Here is a 9010-nt window from a genome sequence, read left to right on the forward strand (position 1 = left end):
CTAATCTCATTCTGGTGCGCTTAGTCTTAGCTTCCCCCATCCCTGGTCTCCCCCTTCCCTACCGTGACGTTGCTGTAAAAAGTACATCCTGAGTCCAGGATTAGTGAATGACTGTGGAAAATTCGCCAAAAAAATTTTTTTGGCTAAAACTGAACTTCACTTTGCTTCCCAATATACACACTCAATGCTAGAAGAGAGGTGAAAAAGACAGCTTCTTAGAGCTCACTGTCCAGTAGAAGAATGTTTAAATAAATAGTAATGACAACATATTTGCAACAGCATGTTCCAGAATAGAGATGCCCACAAAGTCATCCAGAAGATGTTGACCTCTTTCAGGTAGGGAAGATATTACTGTTTGCCTCTTGCAGAGGAGAATACCCAGGCTGAGGGAACAAGTCCAACAGGCAGGAAATCGAGGCATAGAAAGGGTAAGTGATTTGCCTACAATGACCCAGCTATTCAATGAAGGACTAGTACCAGAGCCCAGCAAGCTTGCTGGTGCGATGAACCAACTTGGAGATAGCTATTCCAGACTGATAGCCAGCCTTTCCCAGCTCTCAATAATTGGATCCCAAGAAATGGACTGAGGCTAAACACAAGGTAGAAATTTCAAATGGTGAAGTTGTGCAGTGAAGTGGAAAGCAGTTCATTAAGGCACTGTCTATGGCAAGGCTTAAAAAAGAAAAAGAAGAAGAAGAAGAAAGGAGGAGGAGGAGAAAGGAGGAGAAGGAGGAGGAGGAGGAGAAGGGGAAAGAAGGAGAAGAACCTATTGTTTAGTTTGGGAATAGATCATCAGTTCCAAGAAACAGATGAATGGAAGTATCCCTTTGAAGGCTCTACCTGTCTGATGAATGGATTCTCCATTTTAAGGAAAGTAAAAGAAATACTCCCCTTGCTTAAAGCATCCTGAGAAAGTTAGCAGTGATACTCATGGGAAGAAAAGTGTAAGAGACATCTCTAACAGCCAACACCTGGGGAAATCCCATGAGCATCTGGCAGAGGTTGATCACTCAGAAATCACTTTTTATGGTGTTTAAAGGGCATGGCATCTTGCAAATAAACCTTACCAAAAGGTAATGGAAGATGAGTAGTAAGTATTCCATAGTTGTTGACTGTGAGTCTTTTCACAGTTTTTAGTTGAAGCAGTGAAACTAGTAGTTAACATGTATAAAATGTTTTAGAAGTATAAAAAGGATTCTTTGGAATATCTTTTTTTGTTGTTGTTGTTTTTGGTACTGGGGTTTGAACCCAGGGTTACTTTACCACTTAGCTACATCCCCAGTCCTTTTTCTTGCTAAGTTACTGAGGGTCTTGCTAAGATGCTGAGGCTGCCCTCAAACTTGCAATCATCCTGTTCCCAGGTCCTGGGATTAAAGGCATGTGCCACCACACCCAGTCAAAATATTTTATTCAATCTTTATAATAACCTTTTGGGACATGCAGAGTAGAAAATACTCCCCTATTGTACAACAGAGTGCAGAACCATCAACATTTTTACAGCTGGGAAATAATAGAGCCACTTGAACCAGGTCTTCTTTCTGAATATCCTTACTGTTCCACGCTGCCTCTCAAAAAATAAAAAATATTCCCATGTACTTTTCACCAGTTGTCTAGCTAAGCCAGGTTTGGAGAACTCAGAGGTTTTGGGTTTGGTAAATTTATAAGATTATAGATATTGTCACTGTGTTCAACACATCCTTTCATAGCCATATCACTATGTCCCTAACCATGTTCTTATCTCCCCCCCCACCACACCTGAACTGCTGTCACTCATCAGTCTCTCCAGATCTGTCCTTCAAACCCTGCCTGTCCTATCAAACCTTCTGCAACATCTCTAGGCCAAGATGACCCATCATCTGTCTAGTCTTTCTATTATATATTGCTGTGTTGCATAGTTTGTCACCTGATAGCAAGCCTCTTGCATCTATATTGAAAGAGGATGGATTTTTTTCACCTCATCTTTATTCTTATGAGAAAGGTTTTTTTTTTTTTTTTTTTTTGCAAAAAAAGCAAATATTTTATTTGCCAAAAAAGCAAGATTACATGAGATCCACTTTTTCCCTTATTCTGTTTTAATTGCTAATTGTCTTCTGATCCTGCTTCTCTCTAGCCAAGTGCCAGAAAGTGGGTTATTTCCCCCTACTGTTCTCTCAAAACCTGATGACAGGTGGTATTTCTGCACTACAGATTTGGGTGAGGGCTGTCAGTGTTAGAACACTTGTCTAGTGTTCATGAAGCCCCAGGTTCAATCCCCAAACAAAAAGCCTGCACTGCAAATTTAGTAGCTTAGAATTCCTTTAGTTAGACTGCTGCGTAGATCATTCACCAGATCCTCCACAGAAAACATAAATTTTCTCTTTCTTTTCTCTAAAGTTAACACTTCTTCTATTTTCACTTGTCCCTGGGAGTGGTAGTGGGGTTCACTTGGGGATGTTCACATTGGTTTTGGTCAGTATCTATCTCTAATCAATTGCACCAGGGGATATTTCCTAAGTGCCTGCTGTGTTTAAGATGCCACACTCCAGTGCTCTAGACTCAACGGTGTGTGGCAAAACAAAAGGGCCCTGCCAGATGCATGCCACATGGGAGGAAAGATTCCAGACTGAGGCCACCTTTGTGTGCTTTCTTCCACAGAGTCCAGGGGAAGGCAGAACCTGGCCTCTTGGCCTCTCTGACAGGCTCTGGGGGGCTGCTGGTGGCCCAGGCAGGTGGGACTGCAGTCAGGGCAGAGGCTGCAGCCTATACTCAGCTGATGGGCAACCTGGATGCTGCCCTTAAGGCTGACCAACACTCTCTGAACCTCTTGCCATAATGCCAGAGTTTGAATGGATCACCTTGTCCCTTTGAGGTTCACAGAGACCTTTTCCTTAAGGACAGAGGGTTTAAGCTGTCCAGAAGCTGCCCTCCTGGTAAAAGTATGCCCTTCGAGTTCTCTGTAGAACACTCCCATCTGACTGTTTTCTCCTTAAATATTTTATGGTTATGGGCATGGGAGGACTGAAGAGAAGGCTGTTTCTCAGTAAACTCAAAGAACACTGGGAGAGACAGACACAGAGTTATGGAGTCATAAAGGCAGAAGGAACAAGACCATCCTCTCGCTTAGTTCTCTTGTTTTTTATTTTTAAAAAATTAAGTCCAGAATGTTTTTTTATTTTTAAAAAATTAAGGTTAACTAATTTATCTTTTAGGACAAAAAGGATTTGGGACTGTTCTGTTTATGTTACAGATGGTGAAAATGAAATGAATAAATAGGAGAAACTGCAAGCAATGAAAGCAAACCAAACAAAAAGGTCTTTCCAAGACAGTATTTTTCAAAATTTTAACTGCAACCCATAGTAAAAACTGAGTTTTTATCATAACTTAGTATATTTATATATATAGATGAGGTTCAAGATACAAGAGTTTCCCTGCAACATTTTCTATTATTTTCTTTTCCCTTCCTCCCTCCCCCTCTCCTTCTCTCCCTCTTCTTCCTTCCTTTTTTCCTTCCTCCCATCCTTTCAGTCTGGGGTCCAGGAAACTGATTTCACAAATCATTAACAGGTTGTGAGACAGAGTTTTAAAAATACTGCCCTAGGTCATGGACTTTGCTGAATTGATTGAGTAACCAATGGTTAGAAGCATCTATACAGGCATTTGATTGAATCTTGCCTTTCTGAATGACCTGAACAAGTCCAGGTTACCATAAGAGCCTCTTATTTAGAACCTGAAACAAGATTCACAGAAAGGCATTTGAGAGACCAGCATGGCTTCTAATAGTGGTTCCATGGTGGCTTCAGGCCTTTCAAGGATCTTCCCTCCAAAGTCACACAATCAGGGCAAAGTCACTGAGGAAGTGACCTAGTGTCACTGTGTCCACTCAATGTTCACTTTTGTGGCCTCCACTTGATTGTGATCTTATCAGCCTCTCGCATTTTCCAGTTTGGGGAGGCTCTTTCAGCCTTAGGAAGCTTTATGGCATCTCAGAAATCCTGGCTTCTCTAGAACTAGAACTTTTCTAGCTCTGGGGAGTCGTGTGCCATGCAACGAGACATAAGAGCCTGCAGACTCAGCCTGCCCTAGAAAGTGTCGGACACTGCCAGATATTCACTCCAAGTTTATCTGGCTCCAGGGCTTCATTCCCAGTAGCCCAGCTCATGTCTCCATCCTTGGGGCTTTTGGCACTTGTCTTTCCCACCTGCTTCCACATCCTAGAGCCCCAGGTTGCCAGACTGCTGGCCCACACACAGTGTGTGCTGGCATGGTAAGGCAGAGACTAGGGGCTGGACTAAGGTACAGACTCCCACTTGCACCTCCAAGCATTGGCAGCTCAGAGCTTCCTCAGGCTCCCAGGTATTTGCTGGGCTCCTGTCCAAACACCAGCAGACAGTGATGACTCTTCTTTAAGCCCCAGCCCCAACCATTGAGACCAATGGAATAAACTAGAGGCCTGGGGTCCTTTTCCATAGTGGCTGTCTAAGACTAAGGGTTTTGCAATGACCATGATCACTATTGCGGGAGGCAAGAGAATAACATCCCATTACCTTTGGGAGATTCTTGTTTTGCTCCTCTAGGGAAGAGTGTCTTGTGAAAGAGCCTAGTGATGAAGATAAGTGGAGAAGCCCTGTGGCAGGAGAGTAAGCATCTCAAGAACAGGTGAGAGTGGAATTAGAGTCACATTGTTACTCAAGAGGTCAGTAGGGAAAAGCTACTGACAAAAGAAGCCCCGCTTCCACAGAGGAAAGTCTCCAGGGAGCATGACTGAGCAATGAGCTCCTTTTCTTCATACCAATGAGCAAAAGCCCTACAAGCCTCATCCTGGACACGCCTGCTTGTTTCTCCAGAACAGGAAGGACATTCCGTAAGCAGCCCAGGAATGTGTTAAGCATCTCTCCCCTGAGGCCCCAACTCCAGAAAGATGAGGCTGTTGACAGCTCATCTCCTTAGCCTTTGGCCTCTGGCCTGGGACAAACACTACCAAGCATGGCTTCCCCATTTTGTTGCATTTGCCTCATTGTTCTGTGCCATTAAAAATGTTGCCATTGTTAATACTGTTGTTTCTGGCTTCCATCTCCTCTTGCATTGGGAGTCACCCTGGAGTGAATGACAGTGGTGTGGTATTGCTTTGTATCATCCACATGTCCTACAGCTGAGAAGTGGTCTCAAAATATATGTGATGTAAAACCCTATTTTCAAAAAAGAAAAATGCCATCTCCACATGTGAATATTATTTTTAAAATACCATCATTAGCTAATATCTCAAGTCACATTTCACTTCCCAGGTGAGATTCATCATCAACAGGAATAACCATAAATTCTAATTTAAAATGACATCCTTGATACTTTTTGGAACATTTTACTGACTTTTCTGACATTCCTTCTTTGCATTCAGATACTTCACCCAACATGCCTGACACATGGCCATCTGCTGATGGTGCCAGTGTCCCTCTGTATAGTTAGTATAAATAGAGCTCAATTTTTCAAAGATGAAAAACAAGTCAAAAAGGAAGTAATAATATTGCCTTCTGGTGCTCAAGGGATTGTGTAACATATCACCTCTCTGAGGCCACTGCTCTAGAAAACAGAGTTTAGACCCAGAAGGTTCAGCAAGTTTGGGCGACCCCATCCAAGTTTATAGTCAGTGAACCACCAAGCAGGAGCTTAGAGGCTGAGTCTCCTGCCTTGAACAGAGGCCTTGCTCTTTACATTACCCTGCCCCTCCTCTTCCCTCTGTCTTCTGAAGAAATGGTGGCACTCATCTTAGGGAAGGTAGCTAGACAGACTGCCTGAGAGCTGCCACATTCCATACTCTTCCTATTTGGAAGTTCTTCCATGGGAGCTGTAGCTTCTGTATTTAGAATATTCTGGGGAGGGGCCTTACCTTTAGTTTGGATCTCTATACCCAAAATAGACCTACCTTAGAAATATAAAAGAATTCGGATTAGTGATCTCCATGTGCCTAGTGAGGTCCCTGACACATTTCTGCAAGGTTCTAGGGACTGATACTGTAGGGAGTGGGGAGGCTAAGCATTTGGGCTCGCACTGTTTCTTTTTGTCTAAGTGACTTAGGGAAAAATACTTAATCTTTCTGAACCATCTTCCTGATGGTTTTGCCATCAGTAGAATGGGGGTAAGTAATACTCACAGGGTTGTTAACTTCATAGGGTTGTAAATTATGTGCCTGGCACATAATAAACATTAGATGAATATTAACTTAATAGATGGTATCCGTTCTTTGTAATCATTTAGCAAATTCCCTTAAAATTGTCATGGCCTCTGGAGTCTCAACAGGGTATTTCCCTTTTTCTTGCTTTTTAATTCTTATCTCACTGATTAGGAAGAAAAGGAGGATGGAAGGCAGGGAGGAAAGAAAGGAAGTATGAAAGAGAAAAAGGAGTACTTCACCTTACTGTGATTTAAAAAAAAAATATGTAGGTCTATCAACAATATTGCCATCTATTCTTAAAATGGTGGCACATAACACCATTTAAGAATATATTATACCCCAGGTTCACATAACTAATTTTTTTTTGCCTTTTGCCTAATATATTTTATATTTGAACTAATTTCTTGGCAATTTTGATTGGAAATGAGAAAATTTGATCAACTGAGAGAAGAGTAGACTCCAGACCGTGAGGTTTTGTGGGGTATTGAGAATATGAAGCCTTTCTTGGATGCCTAAAAGAGGCGACTTCCTCTTTGAGAGATGATGGGAAATGGAACTAAATCTACCTCACAAGACCAAGAAGAGAATCAACTAAAAAGAATTGCCCAGATTGTAGCTAATGTGCATCTCAGGTTTTCTGGAAGCCTGGCCTCTAAGGTCTAGGCTACCATTGCTTTTTGAGGCACAAAACTCAAACCCAGCAATGGGAGCTGTTTGTGCCAGGACTTTCCAGTCAGGAGCTGAAAAGGAACATTTGGGATTTTTAGAGTAAAACAATTAAGATGATAATGGTTTTATGCTAGTTGTACTCCTTGTCTAGGAAAGACACAACCTTTTGGGGGAACTAATCTCCTGGTTTCAAGAAGTGAATCACATTTATAGTCTCCCTTTTGCAGGTGAAGATGAAAATTAACTGAAGACTTCAGGGTATGTGAAACGTGAATTGTAATGCAGAAAAATGGTATTTCTTCCAACTCATTAAAGAGTGAGTTCAGATTGCATTTCTTTTTTTTTTTTTTTTTTCTTTTTTGGTACTGGAGATTGGACCCAGGAGTGCTTTACCACTGAGTTACATTCCCAATCCTTTTTATTTTTTTATTTTGAGACAGGGCTCATTAAGTTGCTTAGTGCCTTGCTGATGCTGGCCTTGAACTTGAGATCTTCCTGCCTCAGGCTCCTGAGTCATTGAGATTATAGTTATGTGACCATCATGGCTGGCTCTCAGATTACTTTTTGAAAACAGTTTGCAAGTATCTGTTAGGACACATGCTAGGGCTGTGGTTCTGAGCAGTTAGTATCCAAAGCTAGCATCTTGTCAAGATGATCCCTCTCAGGCAAAAGGAGTCCTTCTCTTTGGAACCAGAGTCAGTTTGCTGTATCCTGAACCTGTCATGGTGAAGACCCTTATGCTTCTGTTACCTAGTCCTACAAATATGTACACTGAATCTTTAAGCAGCTCTAGGCTGCAAGCTAAAGGGACCCACATGAGGAGCCCTTGTGATGTGCTGGTGTGGTGAATAGATTCAGGTGGCATTCATGGATTCTAATGGGAGCAGGATGCTGCTGTCCATGACACCATAGACCCAGACTGTCTCACCCTATGGTGACCTTCTGGCTCTTGGGGGAAATGCTTGAAATATACCCCCAGAATGGAGATCTCACCAAATTAGAATTGGTGTCTTTTGATTCTGCTGTATGTGGCACATACCAACTCAAGTTATCCTTCAGGTTTGGTTTAAAATCTACTCTGCCAATCTCTAGGGTTAGAAGTCAGAAGAGGGATACCTTTGGGAAGGAGCCTGGAGATGATGGCATGACTAAGAGAGGGCACATGGGGGCTTCCATGGAGCTGTCATATTATTTGTTGACCTGCAGGCATTCACTTTATGACAGTTCATCACATTCCTCACTTGGGATTTGTGCACTTGTCTCTGTGTGTGTGTGTGTGTGTGTGTGTGTGTGTGTGTGATACGTGAATAAAAAATTCACTTGAAATCTAGTCTATGTAGCATTAAGAGACTCACTCCACCATATTCTTTAGTAATCTCATTTTACACATAAGGAAACTGACATTCAGAGTGACACTCCCCCGGGGAGGCCGCAGTGAGCTGGCTGCCTTCTGTAAAGATGCCTACTGGGTAATGGATGGCATATTGACAACTGGATCAGAAGCTCCTTTAGGGCAAACACCACATCTTTGTATGTTTCAGTGCCTAAGGCAGTGTACATAGCAAGTGTATATATAGCAAGGTCTCCATCAATGACTTAAAGGTCAAGATACATTACTTTTAAGACAACCCCTTGAAAGGAGGAGTATCCAGCTTGGCTGACCTCTGAGTGGCAGCTACAAGTCCAAAAAGAATGTGGTGAAGAGGCCCAAACCATGAGGGGTTTCTAACCCTTTTTCTAGGACCTCACTCCATTCAAACTTTTTCCAAGTAAGTGCTCCTTCCCCCATGCTTCTGCTCTATAGAGACAAGCCCGGTTCTCCTTAGAGCTTCCCCTTCTCCCTCTCTGCTTCCAGTTCACCTCATGTACCCCTGTTCTTCTTTATCACCAGGCTCTCATCTGTCCAGTGGTGGGCAGCTTAAGGGCCATCCAGAGCTGGTGGTCAGTAAGTCTATGACTTGGACCAGCACAGGTAGGAGAATAATGTCCATTGTCAACATTGTCTACCACACTCTCCTTCCTTTCCTACAGTGAAACCTAAAGCATGGGTAAAGAGGGGTGGCCAAGAACATTTAAGGAAACAGTTCAGGTTCTCAGACATGAAAACACAGGGTATCAGTGCCTCACAGGGCTGGGATGGAGGTTCAGAGAAGGATGCTGGACCAAGGACAACTCCAAAAATGAATCTTTTTTCTA

This window comes from Sciurus carolinensis, chromosome 4 (genome assembly GCF_902686445.1).
Source record: "Sciurus carolinensis chromosome 4, mSciCar1.2, whole genome shotgun sequence".
Lineage (NCBI taxonomy): Eukaryota > Metazoa > Chordata > Mammalia > Rodentia > Sciuridae > Sciurus > Sciurus carolinensis.